This window comes from Corvus hawaiiensis, chromosome 7 (genome assembly GCF_020740725.1).
Source record: "Corvus hawaiiensis isolate bCorHaw1 chromosome 7, bCorHaw1.pri.cur, whole genome shotgun sequence".
NCBI classification, from domain to species: domain Eukaryota; kingdom Metazoa; phylum Chordata; class Aves; order Passeriformes; family Corvidae; genus Corvus; species Corvus hawaiiensis.
Genome location: NC_063219.1, coordinates 1032317 through 1057467, shown reverse-complemented (window position 1 = coordinate 1057467; position 25151 = coordinate 1032317). Strand labels below are relative to the sequence as shown.

Below are 25151 nucleotides of genomic sequence, written 5' to 3'. Positions count from 1 at the left end.
AAACACGGGAATCAGGGCTCCGGGACCCTTTGGGATGTATTTCTCCTCCTGCCTTAGAGCGGGGATTGGGGGGGTAAAATAGAGGGTCCCTCTCTGAATTTTATTCGTGTTCTGTCACCCTTAGAGCCCAAGGTTTTCACTGTTCAGCAGTAAGGAGGGTTTTCCCTCGGGAAGGAGGGGAAAAAATAAACCAGTCTTTCTCTATCCCACCAAGGGAAGCAGCAGCAGGAATTTGGAGACAGGTTCCTTGCAGGAGGAGGGTGCAAACGGGACAGGGAGGTTTGGTTACCACTGCCATAAAAACGTTAAATAAGCGGCAACAACTCCTAAACCCTGCTGGTAACAGCGGGCTCAGAGTGGCCATTGGACCCCTGAATTCTCCGGATTAGATCCCTGAATTCTCCGGATTAGATCCCTGAATTCTCCGGATTAGATCCCCGACTTCTCCGGGCGCCTCTCCCGAGCTCTGAGCCTTTTGGGTGGAAAAGGTGTTTTGCTCTACTACTCCAAAACGAGCCCAGGAAAGGCAGCGTGGATTCTTCATTGCCAAACCAGCACCCGGGGGCCGGGATCCACCTGGATCCAACCTCTCTTTGTTATAATTATGTGATTTAGGATTTTTAATTGGTTTTTTTTTTTTACACCTGTGTTTCGGCAAGGGATGGGATTGAGGCAGATCCGTTCTCCCCCAGATCACAAAAGTGGTCGGACACCAAACCAGAAAATAATTCTTGTGCCCTGCACTCTAGGGCGAGCGACAGTCCCTCCTCTTCCTCCCATCTCCTCCCCACCTTTTAACCACAGCTTGGAAAACAGCAAAAGGAGGAGCTGGGGGCGAGAGAAGAGACAGATGTCTACGGGTTCAGCTTGATGTATATTTACTGGAAGAGGTCCAGTAAGCCTGGCCTAGCTTTAATTGAATTCCTAATAAGAGAGTTTTGCCTTGTTAGCTGCCACCCCCAAGAAGCATTTCCTTAAGAGATATTAGACCTGCCAAAGTCGTGCTTTAAAATGTATGAAGTGGGTTTGGGGTGAGTTTAGCCACCAGAAATCCTCATGCAGTCATTTATCTGATTATGCCCTCGGTTTTAGCTGTTTGGGCCTCCTTTAAAAGTCATATGTTTGTGCTTAAATGTAAATAAACCCAATTGCTCTGCTGAAATGGGGGAATCACGGCTGTGCTGAGCTTCCTATTAAAAAAAATTAGTTAATCCAGCTTGGAAATTTCACTAGGGTGGGATGGAGCCAGGGAGAGGCTTTCATAGAAAAACCAGTATTTTGGGTGGCTGGGGGGGTTCCCCACAGCATCCACACTCAGTGTCCCCAAAACCAATCTCCTCAACAAAATTAACCTGCCAGAGACACAAAAATGCACATTCGTGGCTGACCCTTTTGGCAAATTTTATGCACATCACGGTGGAACTTCTCTGTGTGATGTGGCTCCTTAGGCAGAATTCCTGTCTGGGAGGGGAAGCTGAGAAAGGTGAGGAAAAAACCAAATAGAATTGTGGACCCAGGAGGAAGGTGAACAGGGGGATACTTCCCAGAAAACAGCTTGGCATTGGAAACTGCAGATAAACCACCTTGCTGAGGACAAGAAAGGAGTTTACAGTTTAGTCCAGCTGTGCAAAACCCACCTGGGCCCACCAGAAATCCCGGTGCCATGGCCCTATGGATTCTGTCAGGACCACGCTTGCAGCACAAAAAATCCCACCCTGAATATGGCCAGGACAGAGACGCAACGAAATTTATTAACAACCCATTAATTAAAGGGGTTTGGATGGGGAAAATAGGTTTCCAATTTGCTCCAGCTGAGCAGCTGCCTCCCTCTGTCCTTTTCATGTGTCCCACTGGGATGCCCAGCACCACCTCCATGCCACAACCCCACAAAATTCATGCCACAGGCACTTTTTTGCCGATTCTTATGAGTTTGAGACTTTCTTCCCCCAAACACACAGGTGAGCTTGCCTCAGTGGGCTCCAGAGCATGGGATGGGTGGCAGGAATTGAGCCTGTGCAGGAACATCTGGGAATTGTCCCCATGGAAATTTCCCAGTGAGAAACCAGGGCATAAAACCACATGATAAAAACAGGCCGGATGAGGTAATATCGGCTTTTACACAAGCACTCTGCACACAGCATATTAACCTGTATTCTTACACATTAGATAGGATGGCTATCCTGCATATTTTAATTTGTTTTGCTTAATTATTTTGCCTGATGAGCCCAGGAAATTTCTCCTAGCACCAAGCCCTTTTTGCTGCACTGGTTGCGAGCGCGACGCTCCAGGCACGGCCCCGCAATCTCCAAAGCTCCCTCCCAGCTCCGTGGGGGTTTGTGCACGGAACAACCCAGCATTTTACAAGGGCTTTTTCATCCCTGGCCACGAAAGGGGCTGTTTAATAGATTCCAGGGATTGCCAGCACTAAATAATCTGTTTTATACCAGCTGGGCCTGAAATCTTTGCTGTTGGAAGGGAGCTGGAGCGCAGCGCTCTCACCTCCATCGCGATGTGATGAGTTTGCACTTGGGTTTTGGGACAGAGAAGAGGCTCAGGCTTTTGAAATGTTTAAATCAGCTTGTACCTCAAGAACAGCGGAGATCAGAGATCCTTTTCAAGTGATCCCCTTGGAAACTTTAAAATCAAACAGCCTAATGATCAATATTTCTCGTTATAACGCGCGCAAAGGAGTAACTCACCGCTGCTTTCCCTGTTCATGCCAGGGAAATTGGTAGTGGAAAGCACCTCCAAAAAGACCCTGTCACACCAAAAATATAATTCCAGGCACCCCCAGGGCTTTGCCATGTGCCCAGAGGGCTGAGGATACGGAACTGGGAGCTCAAAACATGCCGATTTTCAACAGGACCGAGTTAATCCGAAAGCTTTCCTCCTAAGCGCCGTTATTTTGTAAACCGGGCAATACTTTCACTCTCGATGAGTGGCAAAAGGTAAATATTTTAAAGCTGTCGAGGGACACAGACCCGGCTCTGAAAATTGTAGCTATTCTTTAGCTGTGCATATTCATAGAATCGTAAGATTTTTCAGGCTAAAAATGTCAGTATCAATTCACAGAATCATATTATTTTTCAGGCTAATCATGCCAGAATCAATTCATGGAATCATATGATTTTTCAGGATTATCGTGTCAGAACCAGAGAGAAGAACACCTGGCCTTAAATACAGCAGTACTTGCAAATCCGTTCCCCCTTTTTCATACTGGTTTATTGTTCTCGTATTTGCCATTACCGGCTCATTTTCTGCTGCAATTAGCAAGGTTTTCATGCCCACTGCAGAGCCCGAGGCACATGTACAAGTCCCAAGGACAATTCTTAGATCTGCCCACTCATCCCTGCTCCTCCAGAAAATAAACCTCCTGTTCAGGGCATGTTGGGAGCTTCCTAATGCCATCATCTCACCAGCTGTGAAATGTCCTTTTGTTCCCCAGTGCTGTTTTTCCTTAATCTTTCTCTAAAATGCTACTGCACAGCCTCTCGACGGCTCCAGCCACATTTGCGTTGTTTGAAGATCCAAAAGCGCTTTCTGGAGAGGAAATCCATAGGCTCCCCCCCCGCCTTGAATTATTCATCCGCTGCACTGCTCAGGCTGCCTTGCAGCTCTTCTGTAGATCAGGCACATCCTTAAAATTGCTAAAATGTTCCAAAACCAGGGGGGTTTGGGTCATTTCTGAAGGAGGGAGAGGAGGAGGTGAAGGTTTCCTGGAGCTCTTGCAGGGAGCCCAGGCCAGGAATCAATGCCTGAAGCTTTTCAGGGGGTCTGGCTGCTGGGACAATTCGGGACCTGGGTGATTGGAGCTGCTCCATCGAGGTGCAAACAGGGATAATGAGGCACTTCCAGCTCTGCAGGTGTGGCACAGCCAGGGAAGGGACTCAGGAGAGTTGCTGGCCCCGTGGTGAGCTTGCTCTTACCCCCACCTCCCACTGGTTCCCTTCTCCCAGGTGTCTATGAGAGCTGGGAATGCCCATGCCAGGAATGCCAAACCACCCCCAGCACAGCTCCAGCCATGTGCAGGCACTGCTGGGACCCCAACCTTTCACCCTGGTCCCCCCCAGCCCCTCAGAGCAGGGCAGGAGCCCTGGAACCGGGGCTCTCCCTGGCTGCCAACATCCCAGCACCACGGAGGGATGCAGGGACACCAGGCTTTACTCCAGCAGGTCCAGGAGGCATTGGAAGGGGCTGGGAGGCAGATGAGGCTGCTCCATTTCCATTCTCTGAGGAAACTAAGAATTTTTATAAAAAAGCGAGCGAGGATTTGGCAGCAAGCAGAGGGTGGGGACGCCTGCCAAGGCCTGGACAGCTGTACCTTCTTCACTAGCAAGTTGTGTGATCAGCGAGGGCCGTGCTGAGAGCCAAGAGGAGTTACCAGAGCTGCCACATCGCATTTGGCTGATCCTCCCTCTGGGAGACACCTTAAAGAAACAAACCCACCCTAACAGCTCCGCCAGCGTCAGCACAGCAAAACCAGGGGTCACCTCACAGGCTTGGGGTGTTGTTGTGGTGTTCCCCCCCCCCCCGCCTTTCCCCAGTTTCAGATCCAAGACCAGGGGACAGGGGAGGAGGAGACTTATCCAAGGCTGTTTTTCCATTTTCTGCAGCCTTGCTTGCGTACCACAGCCCTGCCTGCCCCTCCCATGCACGGCTGGACCTTCCCCACAGCTTGAAATAACCCAGGAAATTGTGCAAAAGCTGCGGCGGGTCCCATCCTGCCCGGCTGCATGGACACCCAGCTCGGCAGCCTTGGTGTCCCTGCACTCTAAACCCTAAAGCTTCTGTCTGCTGGGGTCTTCAAAACAGCAGGAGGGTCGCAGCAGTAGGAGGGAGGGAGGTGTGTGATGGGCTTGGGGGAGATCTGGGGAGCACTGATGTGCCTGCAGACCCCAGGATGTGGCTGGGGGAGCCTCCCCTCTCCTCCCCTCCCAGCAGAGTGGGTGACAAAAGGCTCTCAGATGTCTCCTCGAACAGGAAATTATTCCCCCTTTTCTTCAAGAGAAAAGCAAGACATCCGTTTCCAGGTGTTATCCCAGCCCTGCCTGTCCCCAGCATCTCCAAGCACTTCCCAGGCTTGAAGATTTCATTTTAAGCTCATCACTGAAACAACCTCCTGAACTCCAAAGGCTCCCTTCACACAGCCTGCCACGTGTATTCCCATTTCCCTCACAAGGCTCATTTTCCTTGCAAACATCTCCAAAAGGTCCTTCCAAGCAACCGTGCTCGCTCCAAAGCTGCTCTGAGGTACCCATTCCCAACACATCCCAGCGGTGCACAAACATTTCTGGCAGCTCTCCCCGCCCTGGCAGCCCCAGCAGCAGCAGCAGCAGATTCCCAGGCTGGGAGATGGAAAAGGTGGAAAACCGCAGCAGCTGCTGACTCAGCACCTGCTGGCACTAGAGGGCAGGATAAACGGCATTAAATGAAGAATAAGGTGGGGTTGGGGTTGCAACCAAGGGGAACATCCCCTGTGTGCCTAACAGGGAGCACATGGAATACCTGGGAGCAGCCAGGAGCTGTCTCACTGCCCAAGAAAAGGAGGAACCAAATTTTGCACTGGGCACATCCCGCATCAGATCATCAGGAGAACAGACTCCCAGGTTATTTAATTTAGGGTCAGAGTGCGGCATCAGAGGCGCTTCCACCTTGCAGCCACAGCTGCCTTTCTGATAGAAAAATTCTTTTTTATAAAAAAATCCCATTTCTCTGCTCTGTTTTCCTGAGAATGTGATTAAACCTGCCCTGTCCTCCTCTTAACAGGAGATTTTAAATTAGCTCCAAACACAACAAGCACAGGTCTACTCCATTCCTTTACCAACAGCCACTTCAATAAACAACCCAAATTTTAAAAGATGACTCCAAGAGGGTTGGGTAGCACAGTCCTTTCATGGGGGAAAACCCCAGAGAGCTGGCAGGCATTGAGAGCAAGGCAATTTGTGGTCTAAACGCAAGAAAAGAAACCTCTCAGGCCTCCCAGGTCAGCCCAAATCCTGCAGGACAAGCATCCCCCAGAGCTGCTGGTACCCACAGAAAGCATCTGCCCTTCCCTGAGGGACTGAATTCCTTTAAAGATTGGGGTGCATGAGGAGCATCTGGACCCCAGAGAGATGCTGTGCCCACAGGGCTCCTGCACAGGCCTAGACCCAGCAGAGACCCCCAAAAACTGCACACAGAGCTGGCAGGACCATCCTGAAAGCTCCTGGGGCAGGGAGAGGAGAGGGACGAACCCCAAAATCTGAGAGATTCCACACATTCCTTAGAAGAGAGTCACTGAATGCTGCTGGGCAGGGGTTTGGCTGCGATTTGGGAGTGAAAATGTCTCAGACCTGCTCTGATGCTCAGGAAAAAGGGGGGGTCTGTAAATATCCATGGGAAAAGGGGGTTTGAAGCACAGCAAACTGCAGAGGTGATGGCTGAGGAAGGAGCCCCCAGCTTGCTCCCATCTGCTCTGTCCACCTCCAGCCCGTTTCCCACTGTTTCTGGCAGGGAGCAAAAGTGCCGCGGGATTTTGGGGCCCTTTCCTCTGATGGACACTTTCCACCAGAGCCTCTGGGCTAGGTGAGAGGGTGACACCTCTTTCGTGACCATTTGATGGGATGGCACCGGTGGGTTTTGCTCTCCTTGCACCCACAGCCCACCCTGGGCTCATCTCTCTAAACTGGAGGGGCCAGGCTGAAAGTACTCCCAGCCCACGCCCACCTTGCCCTGCAATTTTGCCTCCATTTCCCCCCCAAAAAGCAGATGTCAACACTTGCAGTGCCCACCTTGGCACGTCCCCAGCAGGCAGGACCTTGCCAGCACAGAAGGCATTCACGTGCCACCAGGCTGGATTTACATTCGGCCAGTTTCTATTCGTTTCGCAGCTCCTCATCGAAGAGATCTAAACTGCAGATGTTCCTCGGATTTGGAGAGGGACAAAAACGGAAGGAAAAAGGTTAAGCAGCTCTGTGAGTCACTCCAATACACGACCTACTGTTGATTTAGAAACCTACCTCGGCCGTAAATACAGAATAAGCTTCTCCAAAGTGTTTAACCTCTTGTATTCTGGACAGAAAAACTAATAAATGAGAGCAAAACATCCCTCCTGAGTCACAGAAGCAACAGAGCTGGAAAACCCTGCCGTGGGGTCAGTACTGAGAATAAAGTGACCCAAAACAAGCGACCTAAGGAGGGAGGGCAAAAATAAAAAATAAAAAAGAGGCATTAGTGGGGCAGATAATAAAAAGAGCAGGCTGTGCTGCTCTCTGGGATCTGCTCCAGGCAGCAAAGGCAGGGAATAACTTCCCAAACAAGCAGAGAGAGGCTGTGCCATGAATAAAATAAAATACAGCTCAAACCAATAGCAGGACTCTGGTTCCACAGGCACCCACTGGGTGCACCCAGACTCTCCTTGGAGCTGCAAAGACTCGTCATATCCCTTATGATCCCAAATCATTTATCCACAGGCTGCTTTTTTGGGGCTGGGAGGCAAAGGACATCTCAGCTGGGTAACTGGGGAAGGGCTGGGAGAAGAATTGCGAGTAGGAGAATTAGCTTTGCTGCAGGTCTTGCTGTGCATCAGTGCCAGGGAAGCTCTGGAGAGGGCAGGCTGTGCATGGAAACATCCTAATTCCAGCTTTGGAAATGTCCTAGTTCCAGCTTTGGAAAGCCCTGTGAGTTTTGGAAGGCAACTGAACCATCCAACACCCCCACACCCCCCTCCAATATCTTGTTGAATCATCTTTTGTCTTCAAAGCAGAGGGTGTAGCAGCGGAAGGAGAGCTTTCCCTGGGATTTGAGGCACTGAGTGGGAGTTGAGAGAAAGGCCAGCATCTGCTGATCTCAGGGTACCACCAGGAGAATTCTGCACCAGGATCCTGAGGAGGTCACTTGGGTCGGAGCCATCCCGAGGCCTCCGGTTCGAGCAGGATCCTGCAAAGCGACCAGGGCAGCCAAGGGGGGCTGGAGAGTCCCAACAACCCCACTGATTAAAGGGAAAGCTGATGAGCAAGCACTTCCAGCACAAATCAGGCTCGCCTTCGATATTTAGGCATGATTGAAGTCGGCAGCGCTGTGGTTCACAAACCACCAGAGGTTTCTGTAGGGATGGGGATGCTTTAAATAAAAATACAAGTCACCATTCTGGTCAGCACACAGATGCAAAACTCAGGGCAGGGAAAACTGCCTGAGTAGTGCTGATGGATAATTCAGACCCAAATACCTCTTGGAGTAATTTTCCTCCCCATTCCAAAGGCAATTTCCAGCCCTAATCAGACGTGAATTGGGACAGGATTCCAGAAAATGCATTTTACTTTAAGCTCTTTTTTGCTAGTTTTGAACTCTTCAAAGATTACGTGCTCAAGCTTTTCCACCTAAAACCCAAAGGCTGGAACTTTACCCCACTAAAACTTCTACATTAATTGCTAAATGAAGACATTACATAATCTGTTGGGGCCTTGTGTGAGGGCGGAGCCTTAATCAGTGAGATAAGGGATATTTTGGGAGCTTCCAGGAGTGCTCACACAGGTCAGCCTGTCCTTGCTGGCACTGAGCCGAGCCTGGCACACAGCGAGGAGCCCCAAACCAGGGGAAGGCACAGCACAAAGCCGAGGGATGTGGGAGGTTAAAATTCCTCCTGGTGGTCTCAGAGCTGCCCACCCAGCCAGGATGCTCTGTCTGAGCAGCACTAACAGGGTCAAACCCCAGAGCTGAAGCATCACAAAATGATTGAACCCTCTCTGTGGCACTGCCCGCTCCCCAGCACAGCTTCAAACAGCCAGGGCCACCTTCCTCTGACTCATTTTTGGGGAAGGGACAGGGGCTGACGAGCAGACTGAAGCCAAAGAGATTTAGGGCCCTTCCAGAGCTGCGAGTTTTTTGATAGATACCAAGTTTTCTTGAAAGCTTCCTTCATCCATTTGAGAATTCCAGCCTAAACTTGTATCCAACAGCCTTTATCATTTAGTTACTCCTTGGATCTCTTGGGAAAACTAAAACCCCTAACACACAAGACCAACCTAAGTAAGGATAAAGCAGCACTGTCAGGTTTAGAGTACACAGCTCAAGTCCAGGTGAAGGCACAAGTTGGTTCAGAGCTGTCCCTACATGTCCTGGGCTGTCTCCACAGATGTGTCTGGTCCCTGGACCAGACAGCTCCTTGTCCTGGGAAGGCAGCCCACAGGCATTCCCTTGCTCAGCCAACAGGATGACTTGGCTGGATCTCATCAGGGGGCCAGGCAGTGAGTCCCCAAAAATTCGGCCCCAGCCCATGCACGCAGGAGGATCTTTGCATCCGTGGAAAAGGGGAGCAGATCCCCTCAGAGCAGATACCAATCACCAATTCCTGCTGTCAGGGCCTGGCTTGTGTAACCAAGCACTGGAAAGAATAAACCCAGGTCCTTTCACGCTCAAAGATCTTTAAGGTCCCTTCCAACCCAAACCAATCCCTGATTAATGGAGCAGAGATGGAAATCAGTTGGATGGTGCAACACTGGAGAAGTCCAAGAGCCTCATCCCCTGGCCTTAAAACCTTCCCAAAAGCAGAGGTGGAACAGCCAAATGAGGTGATGGGAGCAGAATGAGGCTATCTCTGGAAGGAAAAACGATGCCAGCAGTTCTCCTTAAGTCTCTGGAGCTGGCACGGTCCTGCCAGCCTCCTTATTCCAGCCCTACCTAGTTTGGGAGCAGCATGCAAACACTTGGAAGGGAAGGAAGAAAGTGTTTAATAAGTCTGAAATAATTTGTTACAAATTCATTAGCTATTATTTCAGCTGCGTGACCTCCTGAAGGGACTTTCTAGAGGGCCAGATTATGCAGTCAACTGAAAATATAAATAAGTATGGAAAGGGCAGAGATCACTTTGCTCAGCCAAACCGTGTGGGATGTCAGGTTAAGTTTCCTGTCGGGTGCATCCGTGCACTTCCAGGAGGGGAGCGTGGCCCAGCATTTGCATTTCTTCTGCCATCTCCAGGGAAAACCGTGTGCCACGGGAACCAGCCAGTCTCCCTGAAAAAAAGCTTCATTTCACTCGTTTATTGGTGTTGATTTCAATCCCCGCTGCTTTTAGGGAGCCTTTAATTGGAATGTACATTCACACCGACATTTACTGATGGGGAAGTGCTGCATTCGAGGTGAAATGTGCAGTGCACAGACAGACACGGATCTTCCCCATCCCTGGAAGTGTCCAAGGCCAGGCTGGACGGGGCTTGGAGCAGCCTGGGACAGTGGGAGGTGTTCCTGCCCATGGGATGAGCTTTAAGGTCCCTTCCAGCCAAAACCATTCTGTGATTTTATGATACGACGAGGCCCATCTGTGCCTGTAGAAGAATGGCAAAGAGAAATTTCAAAAGGAGACCCAAAGCATTTTTAACAGGCAAAAAGCACACAGAGGAGTGAAAAGTTCTTAAATTAAGTCACCCCAGCCATCCTCCACACCCACGGCGTAGTTAATTAAATCCGGGCTCACAGATGATCTGTGTGTTGTGTGCAGAAGCACGAGCACATTTCTCCAGACAGAGGCAGATCCAAGCTTCCCTCTTCTCTCCCTGCATTCAATCTGATTCCCTCATAAGCCTCTGAACCCTCATTTCAATCACCGAAGGTAGCACCCAGCCTCCCTCCCGCTTCACAAGCATCACATGCAGATTTCACCTGGAGAATACGAAACTTAAAGAAACATCTTGTACTGCAAACACAAATCGTGGGTAAAACTCGGTTGTACAGAGCAGAAAAGCTGTTCAGCATCAACCAGAGGCTCCCATCACCCCTGGGAACATCCAAGGCCAGCTTGGATGGGGCGCTTGGAACAACCTGGTCTAGTGGAAGGTGTCCCTGCCCATCCCAGACCACTCGTGAAACCCAGAGGGGAGCGGCACTGCCAGAGCCGGAGCACGGAGCCTTTGTTCGGAGCAGATGCTGCGGGGAGCTCGTCCTGCTCCCCCCCAGAGTGGGGATTGCATCAGAGCCGCGGTGACACAGGTTATTATCCCAGCGGGAACCTCGCAGGGGTCACTCTCCGAGGTTCAAACAAGTCCAGCTTTTGCAGCTGGCAAACCTAAACAAGACCAGCCAGCTGCTGCCGAGCTGAGTCAGCCGCACTCGTCCGCCTGAAAGCGTCCACTTAACCCGTTCACTTAATCACCCAAACCCCAAAAACCTGACAACTGCAGACAGCGAAACGCACATCTGCCTTTTGCAGCACGACCGGCTAGGAGAGACCGTGGAAACCGATTTTCCAGGGCTTTTTTTCCTAGGCTGCGGAGTGCGTGCTGCACACAAATCATGTTGCTGGGAGCCGGGCTGCTCTGAGTCAGCAGGGCATGTGCTACACCCCACCCCAGCCATCGGGGCGAACAGCACGCATTTCAATATTAAACATGTGATTAAATCCTCCACCAGACACAGACAAGCCGACTTGTTTGCTCCTCGAGCAGAGAGGTTCCATCTCTGCCCGCTCCTTCCCCCAAAAATTTGAACGAGACTGTTTGTTCCCCTTTGAGAAACAGCAGCAAGGGAGCGATAACTTCGCTTTACCTCTCGCGAAGCCATAAAACCCAGAAGTGCGGTGAAAAGGCGACCCGAGAGTTCTGAAGCGGATAATTTATTGATAGGAAAGAAACACGAAGCAGCGGCGCAGAGAGCGAGCAGAATAAAGCAAGATTTTAGAAATGATTAGTCAGTCGTGGCACCGAGAATTAAATCCCTCGGGGTGTTCTTTTGTGGGACTGGAGGCTCTGGGAGCAGAGCAGGGGGTTGGGAAGCTCCCGGCGCTATCCGGCCTGGAAGCGCGTTGCTAAAGAGGCTGTGAGTAAGATCTGGCTCCCCGTCCCCTTCCCGTGGTTTGCCTGCCTGGCCCGGCCCGCCGAGCAGTTTCAGGGAAGCCCATAAAGCAGGGACCAGCCCCACGCCCTGTGCGAGGAGTGATGCTGCTCCTGAGAGCCTTGGAAAAATGATTCATGGGTGCTCAGAGCCCGGACAGGGCGCGGGGGAATGCGCTGCCCACGCTGCTGAAGGAGGATGGCAGCATCCAAACCCGCAGAGTTAGAGATAAAATATCCCCCCCGAGCAGCCCCGAGGGAGACTCACAGCCACTCTGCCGTTGCCTGCAGAAAGCCCTGTCCCCTCAGGAGCCACCACAGCCCCGGGTGCCCAACCGGAGCTGGCAAACAACATCCGACCCCTCGTTCAGGCAGAGCCAGACAAAACCACGCTGAAGTGCAGCATATTCCGACAAAACAACAACAAAAGTCAGTCCTCTGCACACCCCCAAACCCCTTCAGGCCACAGCAGCAGCCTTACCTGGCCCTCATGCAATGCTGCGTCCAGGACATCTCCAGAGCTGGAAGGGACCCACGGGGATCATCGAGTCCAACTGCTGGCCCTGCACAAGACACCCCAAGGAGCTGGGCAGCCCCGGGAAGCAGAGGCAGCCGTGGGAAGAGGCTGGCAAGGAGAGGAGGAGGAAGAGGAAAGAGAGGGGTAGAGGGGATTGTCAACACCAGGGCAGGGAACGGGCTCCGTACCTCGAACGGTACTTAAGCGGGCTGCAATCTAGAGGGCTTGGTTTAAGAAGCCTGGTCTAAGGGTTTTAAACCTGGTTTAACGGGATATTCTGTGATTCCAAGCATGGGCAACGCCATCTGCATGGAAGGCAGCAGCTGTAAAGTTTAGGAAAACGAGTGCACTGCGTGGTGCTTGCATTTAAGGGCTGGGAGAAACGGTGGGACCGAGGAGAGATGCAGGACCAAGGGTGGCTTTTGCCAGGCTTGTGCCCTGCTGATGCAGCTGCCAGGCCAAGGAGAAGGGACAGAAAGAGCCCCGGGGCAGTAGGAGATAAGGAATGCCGAGCTTATGACACCTATTCAAATTCCAAGTCACTGTCACCATTCCCAGGGTGCCCAAAATGCCAATCCCAATGACTCACCCCAGCCCCACAAAATCCAGAGCGCCTCATGCCGTGCCAAAGACTCCTTCCCCCGGCAGGATTGTTTGTCATATAAAAATATAGCTCCCCCTTCAAGAGGGCAGCGCCCTGTAACCCCAGGTATTTTAAAGAGCTGAGCGATTCTTGACATAAAAAAAAGATCAGAGAGGCTTTATTGACTGCAGCAGGGTTAAGCCGCTTTATTCCGAGTGAGAATTTGGCCCCTTGACTTCAAGGAAGCCGTGCTGATTAATCCCAGATGCAGACCTGGCCGGGTACAATCCCTTCCCAAAGTCCTGGGACTGAATCACCTCCGTTGCTCAGAGCCTGGGTGGTTATCAAGGAACGAGGAACAGCACCTGCCATGAGGGAAACATTGAGGATAGGGCCAGGGAGTTGGGATTGAGGAATTCAGGGACCTTCGGCATGTGCCTTGTAGCGGCGGGGAAGATGCCAGAGTAGCAACCTTTCTCCTGCAAACATCTGGGAATGGCACCTGGGATGGGAGGCCAAAACCTGGGCACTGAGCACAGCGGGCAAGGAGATGGGGAATCTTCCTTGTCTCCTTCCCACCAAGGGCTTTTTGTGGTGCTCTGTAAGGATCCGTAAGAGTAAAACCAGGATTAAATCCATCCACGCTTCAGGGAAGCTGCCCCAGCATCTCTTTGGCAGTTTTGAGGAGCAAACACAGCTTCATTCCTGCTCCAGATGCCAAGGAAAAGGGTCTTTTTTCAGCTCTTTTTTCAGCAATCGCCTCCAAGGCTAACTCAGGACAGGCGAGGTTTCTCTTCCCAGAGTTGTGGGCATGAGTGCCATACTTTCTGCAGGAAAAACTAAAATCCTTTACACATGTGCCCGTGGAGAGGTGGCAAAACTGTGCCACGTGGCGATAAACACCAGGACAAACCAGTTCCAGGGCGGGTGTTGATGGGTTCTTGGGTCTGAAACGCAGTGTGGGTGGCACCTACCCCGCCAGGTCCCTCATGCAGGGGCATTAAAAACTCCTGGCTATAGGATGCCAGTGTCTCTCCCCAGATTTCCCTTGAGGGTCTCTGCCCCACGTTTGCATCGTGCAGGCCAGGCGGGCTCCGAGGGCTGGGCTCTGCGTGCGGAGGAGACTCGGCAGCACGGCTGGGAAGAGGGAAATGCCTGGGCTCGCCGTTCCCCTGCTCCAGCCCGGCCTTCCGAGCCGTGTTTGTGAGGGCCGGCGTCTGGAGCAGGACGGAACCCGAGGATTGATGGGCAGCAGCACACGTACAGCTGTGCACATCTGGCCCGCAGGTGTCTCAGCTGCTCTTTGTCAGGGCCATGAAAAAGCACCCCGAGTTCCCGGGGCAATCGTACCTGTCCCGTGGATTGTTCCCAGAAGTCCCCAGGATTCCGTGGATTTCATGTCTCTGCCTTTCAGTGGGTGGCCCCAAATTTTTTTTTTTTTTGCTTGTTTTCCCGTTACTGTTTTATTTAAAAGAAGGAGTTTAAACCCTAGATGCTTTTAAAACAGGGGGGGTTTGTTGTTATTAATTCCACTGGCATCAATCCACGCAGCTGAGTCAGTCACAGTGGATGTTTATCATCCTTTCCCTGATTTACTCCTAGGAGTAGATGTTACTACAGAGCCTTTGTGCTGCACTGATGAAAAAAACTGAGGCTGTTCCTCCTTGTGCTCAGCCACAGATAGAGCCAGACTCACTCCCAAAATATTTAATCTATGCAAGGGCAGGTAAAGTGGGGAAACGGGTAGGAAAAGTCTCGTCCATGGGGTAGGAAAATCCCAGAGCATCCCACAGGGATGCTGCCGCTCCTGAGGTTTGGGAACTGCAGCTGCACGCAGGAAAACTGTGAGAGCAGAGGAGCTGCTGGCTGAGCGGGCCAGACCCAGAGAGTTCCCTTGGAAAAAGAAGAAAGCCACAGATGTATATGTTTATTTTTAGAGAAGGTGTTTTTCCTAGGATCTGTATTATTTTGGCAGGAACACCGAGGGGGAGGAGGAAAGGTTTCCCTTTGGCCAATAATATCTGCTCTCCTAAAACGGGGTGGAGGCAGAAGGGTGTTCTCACAGCCCCGTTGGTATCTCAGTTGTGTTTATCCCTGGGTCCAGAGACCATGTCCCAGGGAGCTTGGTCCTAAATTAAATTCCCCCTTAGCCTGCGAGTTGTGTCTGTGCAGGGTGGGATGTGTCTCAGCAAAAGCGGACGGGCCACCTCTGGCAACTCCACCCTCCTTCCCTGATTTCCGCCCGTTCCCACCGCTTTGGCCCCGTTTTGGGTGGGCATTTGAGGCAGTGTCTGCCCAGGATTGCCGGTGCTCGGGCAGCTGGAGCCCATCCGGACCCGAGAAGGCCGCAGGATGTGGGACTCAGGCAGCAGAGGAAGGTGGGATGTGGCTGCTCTCAGCCTTGGCGTGAGCCTCGGAGCTGCTCCTTCGGGACACGTCGGTGTCTGTGCAGGTTCTCCTCCCCAGCCCTGGGTATTTCCCTAGAGCTGCACCGGGAGAACACCTCCTTCCCTGCCTTTTCCCCACTTGGTTCCACACCTTTCTCCTGTGGCTTGTGAGTGAGGGACTCGGGGCAGTAGATCCAAGCCGCAGCAAGCCCTGGTGAGCTCTGCTAGCCAGGAGGGCTGGTGGGGGCCATCTCCTGCCCCTCTTTGTCCCCCATCCCTGCCCACACACCCTTCCCTGCCTTGGGAGATGCCTCTGGTGTCCCTCAGTGCTTGTTCCTCTGAGCCACCCACGAGGCAGCTCCGATGGTTCTCCCAAACGCCGGGGCAGCTCTGCTTTTCCCTGCTCCGGCTGCTCATTAGCAGCTTCCGCCCCTCGGCAGCTCCGAGCTGCCATTCCAGTGATGGGCTGCCAAGGTTTTAACGAGGGGCTCCCACAAACCTGCCTCCTCCTCCTCCTCCAGCTGCCACCAGCCCCACTCAGCCTGTGGAGGAGTGCAGGCCTTTGGCAAGGGGGGTTCTTCCTGTTTAAAGCTCCTTTTTGTTGTTGTTGTTGTTGGTTTAAAGCTGTTTTTATATTTGTTTTAATTTTCTGGCCAGGGAGGGACACGGCACCTTGGGGCAACACATTCCTGAATGCCCAGAGGTTGCTGCAGGGAGGAAGGACATAACATAGCAACTTTGAGCATCCCAGCAGCAAAATGCTTCGTTGTTCAGCATTCCCTTCTCCTCCCTGTGGTGAGCACAGCCCAGGAGACTGATTTCAGCTGGGCTACAACCTGAAATGCTGAAGAATTGGCTTTTTCGAGGTGTTTCGGGCCCCAAAGGACAGCTTTTTCCACGGGGAGTTGTTGAGCCCACAGGTAGCAGCCACTGAATTCCTCTCCTTGGTGAGCATCCCTCTCTTCTTCTTGAGGGGTTCATTCCATTCAAGGCCAGGCTGGACGGGGCTTGGAGCAACCTGGGATTGTGGAAGGTGTCCCTGCCCATGGCAGGGGGTGGAACAAGATGGGCTTTAAGCTCCCTTCCATCCCAGACCGTTCTGGGATTCTGTGGAGACCAATAACCTTTCCTGCAGCAGCGTGAGGGGAGAAAAAATATTTTAAGCAAAATTATGGAGTAATTTCTGGCAATATGCGAGAGCAGCACTCACAACTGCCCCAAATTTCTTTCAACCATGGGTGAGGAGCTTTTTAGCCAGTCCCAGCCTCGTGGCCGTGCTCCATCCTGCTCCAATGGCTGGGAGCAGACCCAGGCAGGAGAGACCAGGGCTTCTTCTTGTGGCATCATCCCTTTAGGATCCTCAGCTTTCCCCAGACAGCGAGGTGTTAGCAAACCATGGGCATTCCTCGGTGATGCACAAGAGGGTCTGGAAAGGGAGAAACAGCCTCAGGGGGAGGAGAAAAGGCTTCAATCTCCATTTCCTCATGCCACACCCCCATCAAACTGCTCCTGATAACAAACTGGGGGCTGCAGAGCACAAGGAGGATGTTTCACCTCCAGCCAGCCACGGGCAGATAAATGCCCCAAGCTCTGAAAAGGTGAATCAGAGAGAGGAGAGGCTTCTCCCTGGCTGAGGAAGGGTCCGAGGGGGGCCCCGCGGCTCAGGAATGAACCTCTCTGCTGGGGATGTGTTTTGAAACATTTTCCCAGCTGTGAGATGCACATAACTGTGGCTTTCCCTTCATCTGGGAGACTTCAAGAGCAGATGGGTGATAAGGGTTCAGAGCAGCAAAGGCAGAGCAGCCCGAGCCAGGGGATCTGGTTTCAGTCTGTCCATACCCGCAGCATTAGATCTGATTTTGGCCCTCTCTCCGCCCCCTCGCACGGACACAATTATCTGAATTCCTTTCTCCGCTGCTTCCTCCCCTCTGAAGCCCCGCAGCCTGGCCCTGCTGCCTTTTCCGGGGCTCCCTCCTTTCCTGGCCTGTGGAGGGGTCTGTGCCAGGGCCACGGGGACCGGCACCCCCCAGACAGCGGAAAACAACCACGAGGCTGGAAATTTATCCCCAACCCCATCTTTTGTAGCCTTCCCTGGTGAGAAACACCCCCAAAATCAAGGGATTTCTGCTGGGTTTAGCCTTTCCCACCAGGAAAGGCTAAACCCAAAACACAAGGGAATTCTGCTGGTTTAAGGTGCATTTTTTTCTGCACCATCCAAATCCTGGAAAGGTTTTATATTTAAACAAGGACGGGCTTAAGTTGAAACAGGTTTATATTTAAATTCAACCAGCTTAAATTTAAATTTTTATAAATGATTATAAAATAATGATTTATAATTCTAAGATGATAAAATGGGGTTTTTCCATGCAGAATCTGGGGCACGGAGATCCAGAGGGATGGGAATCAACCTTTCCAAGGGCTCTGCGTGGTCCTTGTTCACCTGTGAGGTGAAAAAAAACCCTTAAATTAAACAGGCTTAAATTTAAATGAATAAACTTAAATTTAAATGATGCTTAGATGAAAATAAATTTAAATTAATTTTGAACAATTTGAATTTAAACAAGGCCAGGTTGGATGAAGCTCTGAGCAACCTGGTCTGGTGGAAGGCGTCCCTGCCCATGGAATGAGATGAGCTTTAAGCTCCCTTCCAGTCCAAACCACTCTGTGAAGTGGCTACCATCACTTTTACATCCAGGGACAGTTGACAACTCCCTGAAATAATTTGGGAAGATCCCTTCAGCAGTGATCCTGCAGCGAGTGTAGCTTTGTGTAGGCAATCCATTGGCCGGTGCTGCCCTTCTTCCATCAGCTTTGCTCTAAAAATACCAGAGAATGTATTAAACCGTGCAAAAACAGGGACGAAACACATGGGGAGAGAGCTTTCCCCATGCTCAGCCACAGCAGAGCCCCGTGTGATGTTCCCGTCACCCCACCTGAATTCCCACCCAGCTGAAGCTCTCCGTGTGTTGTAGCTTGGTTTTTGCCAGGGGGGGTTGAAACTGGATGATCCTTACGGTCTCAAACCATCCTGTGACTCCATGATTCCGTGAGTCCGTGATTCCGAGTCCAGCTCCTGCCAGCCACCACCGTGCCTCCAGCCCGGCAACAGAGATGAACCCGAGCCAAAATATCTCCAAAATATCTCCGTGTGCTCCCTGCCTTTGGTCTCGCAGGAGCACTCAGCCCCAGGCACGGCTGGGAAGGTGATGTGGGGAGGCTTGGAGCTGGGGCCAAACGAGCCCCGTGTCCCCCAGCTCCAGGTGGGATGGAGCTCTGCAAGCTGGGCAGTTTGCGTGTTGCCTTCCAGCTTTTCCAGCCTGCAACACCTCCCAGGCATGGGGAAGCATTTTTGGAGCACGGCTGTTTTCCACTCCCCCTGTAGCCTGAAACAGCTGGGCCATTTTTCTTGCCCAGAAAACAAAAACAGCGGCGAGAAAGAGGAATCACCGTCGGGTGTGGAAAATTTTCAGCTCAAGAAGTCTAAATTTCGGGAGGTTTTCGAGCAGATGGGATGCTGGGAGGCAAAGTGTCCAGACCTGACCATGGATGCTCTGATTGATCTGTGCCATAGGGCTTTTTAGAGGGATTATTCCCAAAACAGCTGGGAATGATGGTCCCTGAGCTCAGGAATGGGATTTTAGTGATTTTCTAAAGCAGGAGCGTCGCCTTTTGTGCTGTAACCCAGCGTTGCTTGAAGCCACTGGTGGGGCTATTCCAGAGTAATTTTTTACACTAAAAAGAGGAGATTAAGGGAGGAAGAAATTCCTCACTCTGAGGGTGGGGAGGTCCTGGCACAGGTTACCCAAAGAAGCTGTAGCTGCCCCATCCCTGGAAGCGTTTAAGGGTGGGGCTTGGAGCAACCTGGTCTAGTGAGAGGTGTCCCTGCCTGTGGCAAGGGTGGAACAGGATGAGCTTTGAGGTTCCCTCCCAACCCAAACCGCGCTGGGATTCTATGAATGCCACATCTTCCTCACCTTGCCGTGTTTGCTCTGTCCCATCTCATTCAGGCCTTACCTCCAAGCAGAAGCACCCTGAAATGTGCCTGGGACATCTTCCCAGCTATGGTGCAGCACCTGAGCATTAAATCCTTAATTAACAGCGTGGATGAGGAGCAGTGATCTCAACGGTTGTTGCAATTCCAGCTCCTTCCAGCAAAGGATGCTTGGTCGGAACCCAAAGGCAGCACTGAGCAGTGCTGGGCTCTCAGCTTGGACCCACGCTGCTTTTTACTTCCCCAGGCTGAAGGGAAAGTGGGGAGAAAACAACCCATAAAATTCCTGGTGATGGGCAAAATCGGGGGCAGCTGGTGTGAGCTGCACCCCTCACCCCTCTCACCCCTCTCACCCCCTTCCCAGTGCCAAACGCAGGGCAGGAAGGTGGGGCAGCACCTTCCTGGCAGGGACTCAGGCTGGCAGAAGCCCACATGGAGGGAGAGAGAGGCTGGGCTCTGGAGGCAGAGCCTTTTTTCTACATCCTCAGCTTTAAAAGAAGTTGGAAAAGCTGCCTTTAAAAAAAAAAAAACAGCAAAACCCAGCAAAACCAAACAAACTCCCAACGGTTTTCCTGCATTTCCCATTTCATTTGCACTCTTGGCCATGCCATGGAAATGATTTCAATCCTTTTGTAACCAAACCCGCCCCAATCCTATATAAGCAAAGGCCTGGGGGACCTGTTGCGAAATTTCCTGCAAGCTGGGCCGTGCTCTTGCTGCCACCTTCCATCAGGCCAGCAGCTCTCTGCTCCTGTGATTTCCATGATGGGCTGGGAAATGCTCCTAAAGCAGGGAAAAGCGGATCAGCAAGGCCTCAGCCAGAGGAAGCTGCGCTGGGTCTGCACTGGGGCAGCGCATCACAGCTGTGCTCTGTGTCAGGGTAAGAGAAACGCTTGGAAATGCCTGAGAAAAGCTTGGAAATGCCTGAGAAAAGCTTGGAAATCCCAGGAGAAAGCAGTTGCCATCCCTGGAAGTGCTCAAGGCCAGCTTGGATGGAGCTCTGAGCAAGCTGGTCTGGTGGAAGGTGTCCCTGGCCACGGCTGGGGTGGCACTGGATGCCAAGGGCAGCCTCCACACACCAGGTAGGAGGGGAGAAAAGAGCAGCCTGCTGAGGTTTTGGGGGGCATTTTCCCTCTTCCTCAGCCCTTCCTTCCCCCTGCAAGATTCATACTGCAGCAAGCAGGGGCCAGGTTGCTGACATGAGGATCACAAGCCAGATTCAGAGTCTGGTATCAAAGTCTGATTTCACAGAATCACAGCACGGTTTGGGCTGGAAGGCGCCTCAAAGCCAGTCTAGTTCCAATCCCTCGGGAGCACAGGATGGGATGTGGCAGAGCCATTCCAGAGCTCTGGAACATCTACGATCCACAGGGAAGAAAATCACCCCGTTAGCACCGAGCTGCTGTGAAATTCCCAGTTCTCCAGCTGGTGCTGGAAACCAGAAAGAGCCAGCGGGAATGAGGTGCCTCAGGGCAGCAGCAGCCAGAGCAGGGGGTCTCAGCCGGGGTTGAAGACGTCAGCTCTGCCCTGGGAGCAGCTTTGTGCTGAGCTCTCCACTCTTGGGTGGGATTTTAAAAATCCCTGGAACTAGCTTTTTATCTGGTTTTACCTTGTTTTCCTGTCAGCCACATTCAGAGAAGAGCAGGGCACAGCGAAACCTTGTGACCATCCTCCACCCCCTTCTCCTGCTCGCTGGAAAAAATAATAATTAAAAAAAACCCAGAAAATTGCTCCGTGGTATCTTCCTCCTCCCTGGACTTCATTTTTCTTTCCTGGAGCCCTCCCTGGACAGGGAAAGGACCAGCCTGTCATCTGTCAGACGTGGGCATCCCCAAACCACTGGGAGAGGTGGAGCTTTCCTAAGTGGTCCTGGGCAGCCTGACAAGTCCCTGAGCTCGCCTGCAGAATGTGGTTGTAATTAGATAATTAATAACTTGGAGAGGGAAAGGAAAGGAAATCAGCTAAATGGAAGCTTTCCTCGGTGGGAGGAAATAATTATATCTGCTTTTTGATATCTGAGCTGAGGTGGCTTTGCTGAAGGCAGGAGCAGCATCTCGTCCTGCCCCGAGCAGGATGGGGGATCCTGTGGGCACTGCGGGGTCATGGAGTTTGTCCCACAAAATGTTCCCTGTTCCTGGAGGTGTTCGGGGCCACGTTGGAGCGACCTGGGATAGTGGGAGGTGTCCCTGTCTGTCCCTGCCAGACTCTGAATTTAGGCTATCTGTCCAAAAGTCTAAGGAATTGTGCTTCCACTTGCTCCTGGCAGACTGGATCTTGCCCTGTGCCTGGATTAACTCCACACTGCTGGAACCAGGGGCAGGATCCAACACATGGTTTCAGACCACAGCCTGGATTTGTAGGGAAAAAGCCCTTCCCACACAACCTGTCTCACAAAGATGTCCTGGATTCGGTGTATTTATTTTTCTTCTCTTTTTTTTTTTTTCCCTCCTTCTCTCCAGACTACCCAGTGTCTGTAACTGAAGTGGAATTGGGATTTATCCAAGTTTGTAGCTTCTGAAACCTTAAAAACCTCAAGAAAACTGCTCCAAAAGACCCCTCTTGACCTCTCTCGCTCTGAACTCTTGCGGAGCATTTTAGACTGAGCAGCAAAATGGCACCGAAGAGAAGGGGCTGAGACTTCGCAGCATCTCTCCCCAGAACGACTGACCAAAGAGAGAAGGAGAAGCAACATTCCTGGTTGTTCATTGTTGTTGGGATTTTGTGTCTGTCTGTCTGTGCGTTTGGTGTTTTTATCGCTGATTTTTTTGGTTTTTATTTTTATTTCTGAGGAAAAAACCTTAATTCAGGAAACACATTTATGAGGCATCTTTGGGTTCGAGTTTTACTTCCCCTTAGCTGTATTCTTCTCTTTTTTTTTTTTTTTTTTTTTTTAAGTTCCAAACCTGATTTCTTGTACAGTCATGGCAAAACTGGACCAAGGCTCTCAGAAAAAAACAGGACAAGGAGGAGAAAAGCCCACCATGCCCCCAGCTCCCTGCATGATTTGTTTCAAGTACAGCCTGGGTTACAGACTGCCCTCCACACTCTGCCACCTCTCCCTTATTGCTCCATGATTTGCTACCGCTCATCCCCTTCCCCCCCCTTTTTTTTTAATTTTTTTTTTGTTTTCATTTTCTGTTCCAGTGTATATGTTGCTTATTTGTTTTATTTATTGAGATATTTTTAACGAGCTAAGAGACTGCAATGTCGCTGTGTATACTGCTTCTCTTGCCAATAAAAATAAAGATGTCATGCAGCTACCGGGGCTTTGAGATTTATATTCTCGACTCCATGGCCCCCAGCAGAGGCTGAGACTCTTCCTTGCACCCCACAATGTTTTGACACTCAGAATTTTGGCTAAAAATTTCTTTCCCAGGGAGTGGGTGGTGGGTGTGAGCCTCACTTGTCCGGGCTGATGTCCTGCAGGACGATTTGGCTTGGAATGGACCTTAAAACCCAACACCTTCCACTAGACCGGGATCTGGAAACATGGGGCTAAATTATCCCAAATGACCTTTTCTCCCCATCCACTACGGGAATTAAAAAAAAAACCCAAAAAATTTGTAGGGAAAAAGCTCCCTGCTGTCATGTCCAGGGCCATTAAAAAATAAATCATGTCATTCCATCCAAAGCAGCTTGGGGGGAAAAAAATTTTAAGACGCCAAATCCCAACCCTCCATGTGTGCATCGGATGCATGAATTCCCTGCTAGGTTTCCGAGCCCCGATGTCGAGTGTTTATGTCAAAACAAGCCTGGCTGCGTGGAGGAAAACCCATCACATCCATTAGAAGCTCTTGCTTGAAAGAAAATGACATCTCAGTGCGGGCTCTGGGTGCCAGCAGAGCCACAGCCACCTTGAGAAGGTGCATTTAGCAGGTGCCAGGCGATGCGGCGCACGGAATGGCTTCCCCCGCTCCCAGGAATGCCTGCTTCTGCATCAGTTGCTGCCATTTCATCCATGAAATGCATGAGGGTGCTCCAGGTTGTGCTCTCACCACAAGCAGTGATGTTTTTCCACTGCAATCCAAACCCAGCTTTCTTTTGAGGGCTTGTCAGAGAGCTGGTGGTGCTGCTCTGCTGTGCCATGAGGTGCCCAGGAGCAGGAGGACACGGTTGGATTTTCCCCAGGATCTGTGCCCTGTGCCTTCCCCACTGCTGCAGAGGGTCAGGGCTGCTCCCTCCATCCTCCAGTGTCAGGGATTTAAGGGTCTATCATGGTAGATCAAAGCATTTGACCTCCCCCTGCCACTCCTAACAAAAATCACTGCCCACAAGCACCTTTGGAACCTCTTCCATGAATTCTGGGGGGTCAGCCGAGGCTCCTGTGGGTAGGTGGCCTTGGAAAGGTCAATTTGGAGCCTGGAATTAGGATACAACATTTATTTTTAGACAGAAAAAGTAGTAAGTGTTCAAATGGTCAGGAAAGAGCCGTGCCGTGGGGTTCGGATGGGTGGATTCAGCTCCTGAGGGGAGAACCGAGGCCTTAAAATGCTCCAAAAAGTTTGGGAGCTGTGAACTCTCCAGGTGACAGATGTTTAACAGCAAACACCTCTGGCTCCATGAACAGGCAGGCAGACAATTCCATCAGCTGCTGGGAAGGCTTTTTGTGTGCTTGGAGTTCGTCTGGCGTGAGCTGGGCAGTCAGGAAACCCAAAAAACCCCCAAAAACTGCGGCTGTGTCCTCATGGGCAGCACATGAATATATTTCTGTGTTTTCTTTTCCATACATGGGAGTCTTTTCCCATGGCATTTATCACCTCTCATTCCCAAGGGGATTGGATTTGTCCTTCCCAATCCCACCTCTGATACCACAACGCCCTGTGAGAGATTAAGGGATGTCACCAAGGGCAGGGACAGGGTGGCTTGTGCAGAAGAGGATGAAAGCAAGAAATCTCTAAAAGCAGCAGGATCAGGTGGGTCCCAACAATGGGATTTCTCCTCCTTGTGCAGAAGAGGATGAAAGCAAGAAATCCCTAAAAGCAGCAGGATCAGATGGGTCCCAACAATGGGATTTCTCCTCCGTGGCAGCGCACGCACACACGTGGGAGCCTGGCTAAATATTGGTCCTGGATTGCTTGGTCTCTGTGAGCCTGAAAGGCTACAAAAAAAATAAAAACCTCAGCACAAACTATTCCAGAAAACCACAAAGTGAAATATCTGCTGGAAAGAGGCCAAGCACTGAGGTGAGGATGTAAAATGCACTGATTTGGGGGGTTTTTTTAAAATAATTTTTTACTCAGTCACAGCTCAGCTTAGCACCTCCAACCCCTCCATTTTCAAAAGGGGGGATAAAAAGGCTTTTGCATTTTCAGCCAAAGTCCACATGAAAAAATAATAATCATGATAAAAAAACCCCAAACAAATCCAACCCCCAAGTCCCACCCCTCGGGATCTCTGTTCTCCTGGCTTCCCCCAAGGCCACCCCGTTTTCACACAGCCAAGGCGTGCTGACAGCAAGGAGGGATCGGGAAAGGGGGCAGCGCTGACCATTTTCCCCAGGGATCCTTGTAAACTTGGAAGCTCTGGTTTGGCTGGGACCACCCAGGCACCGTTTCTGGGATGGCAAACTCAGCCTCCCCTCGCAGGGTGACAGCAAAGAGAGGTCGGTGTCACCTCAGCACGGAGATCTTGGCTAGGGGAAGCTGCATCCCACACAAACCTGGGAGAGGAGGGAGCCTGCGAGCCAGGGGACGACCCACGTGCAGCTGCATGGGCAGGACGAGGATAAATCCTCTGTTTCCTGCTCTTGTGAAGCACAGTGGCAATGGCACCTGAATCAGGGTGAGGCAGAAAGACAAAAACTGAAAGCAGAAGTGATGTGGATGTAAAACCCTCTTGGATGTGGTGCCTGGGGACAAGGGTTGGTGGTGGC

General features: G+C 51.5%; 1 protein-coding gene across 1 annotated transcript in view; it reads left to right on the top strand.

Annotated features, from left to right (window-relative positions):
* The window catches only part of TWIST2 (twist family bHLH transcription factor 2), a 28264-nt gene extending 5725 nt beyond the window's left edge, over positions 1-22539 (top strand). The window contains exon 2 of the mRNA XM_048309958.1: positions 21739-22539. The gene's annotated coding sequence lies outside the window, so the exon portion shown is untranslated. The remainder of the gene's footprint in view (positions 1-21738) is intronic.
* The last annotated feature ends 2612 nt before the right edge of the window (positions 22540-25151 follow it).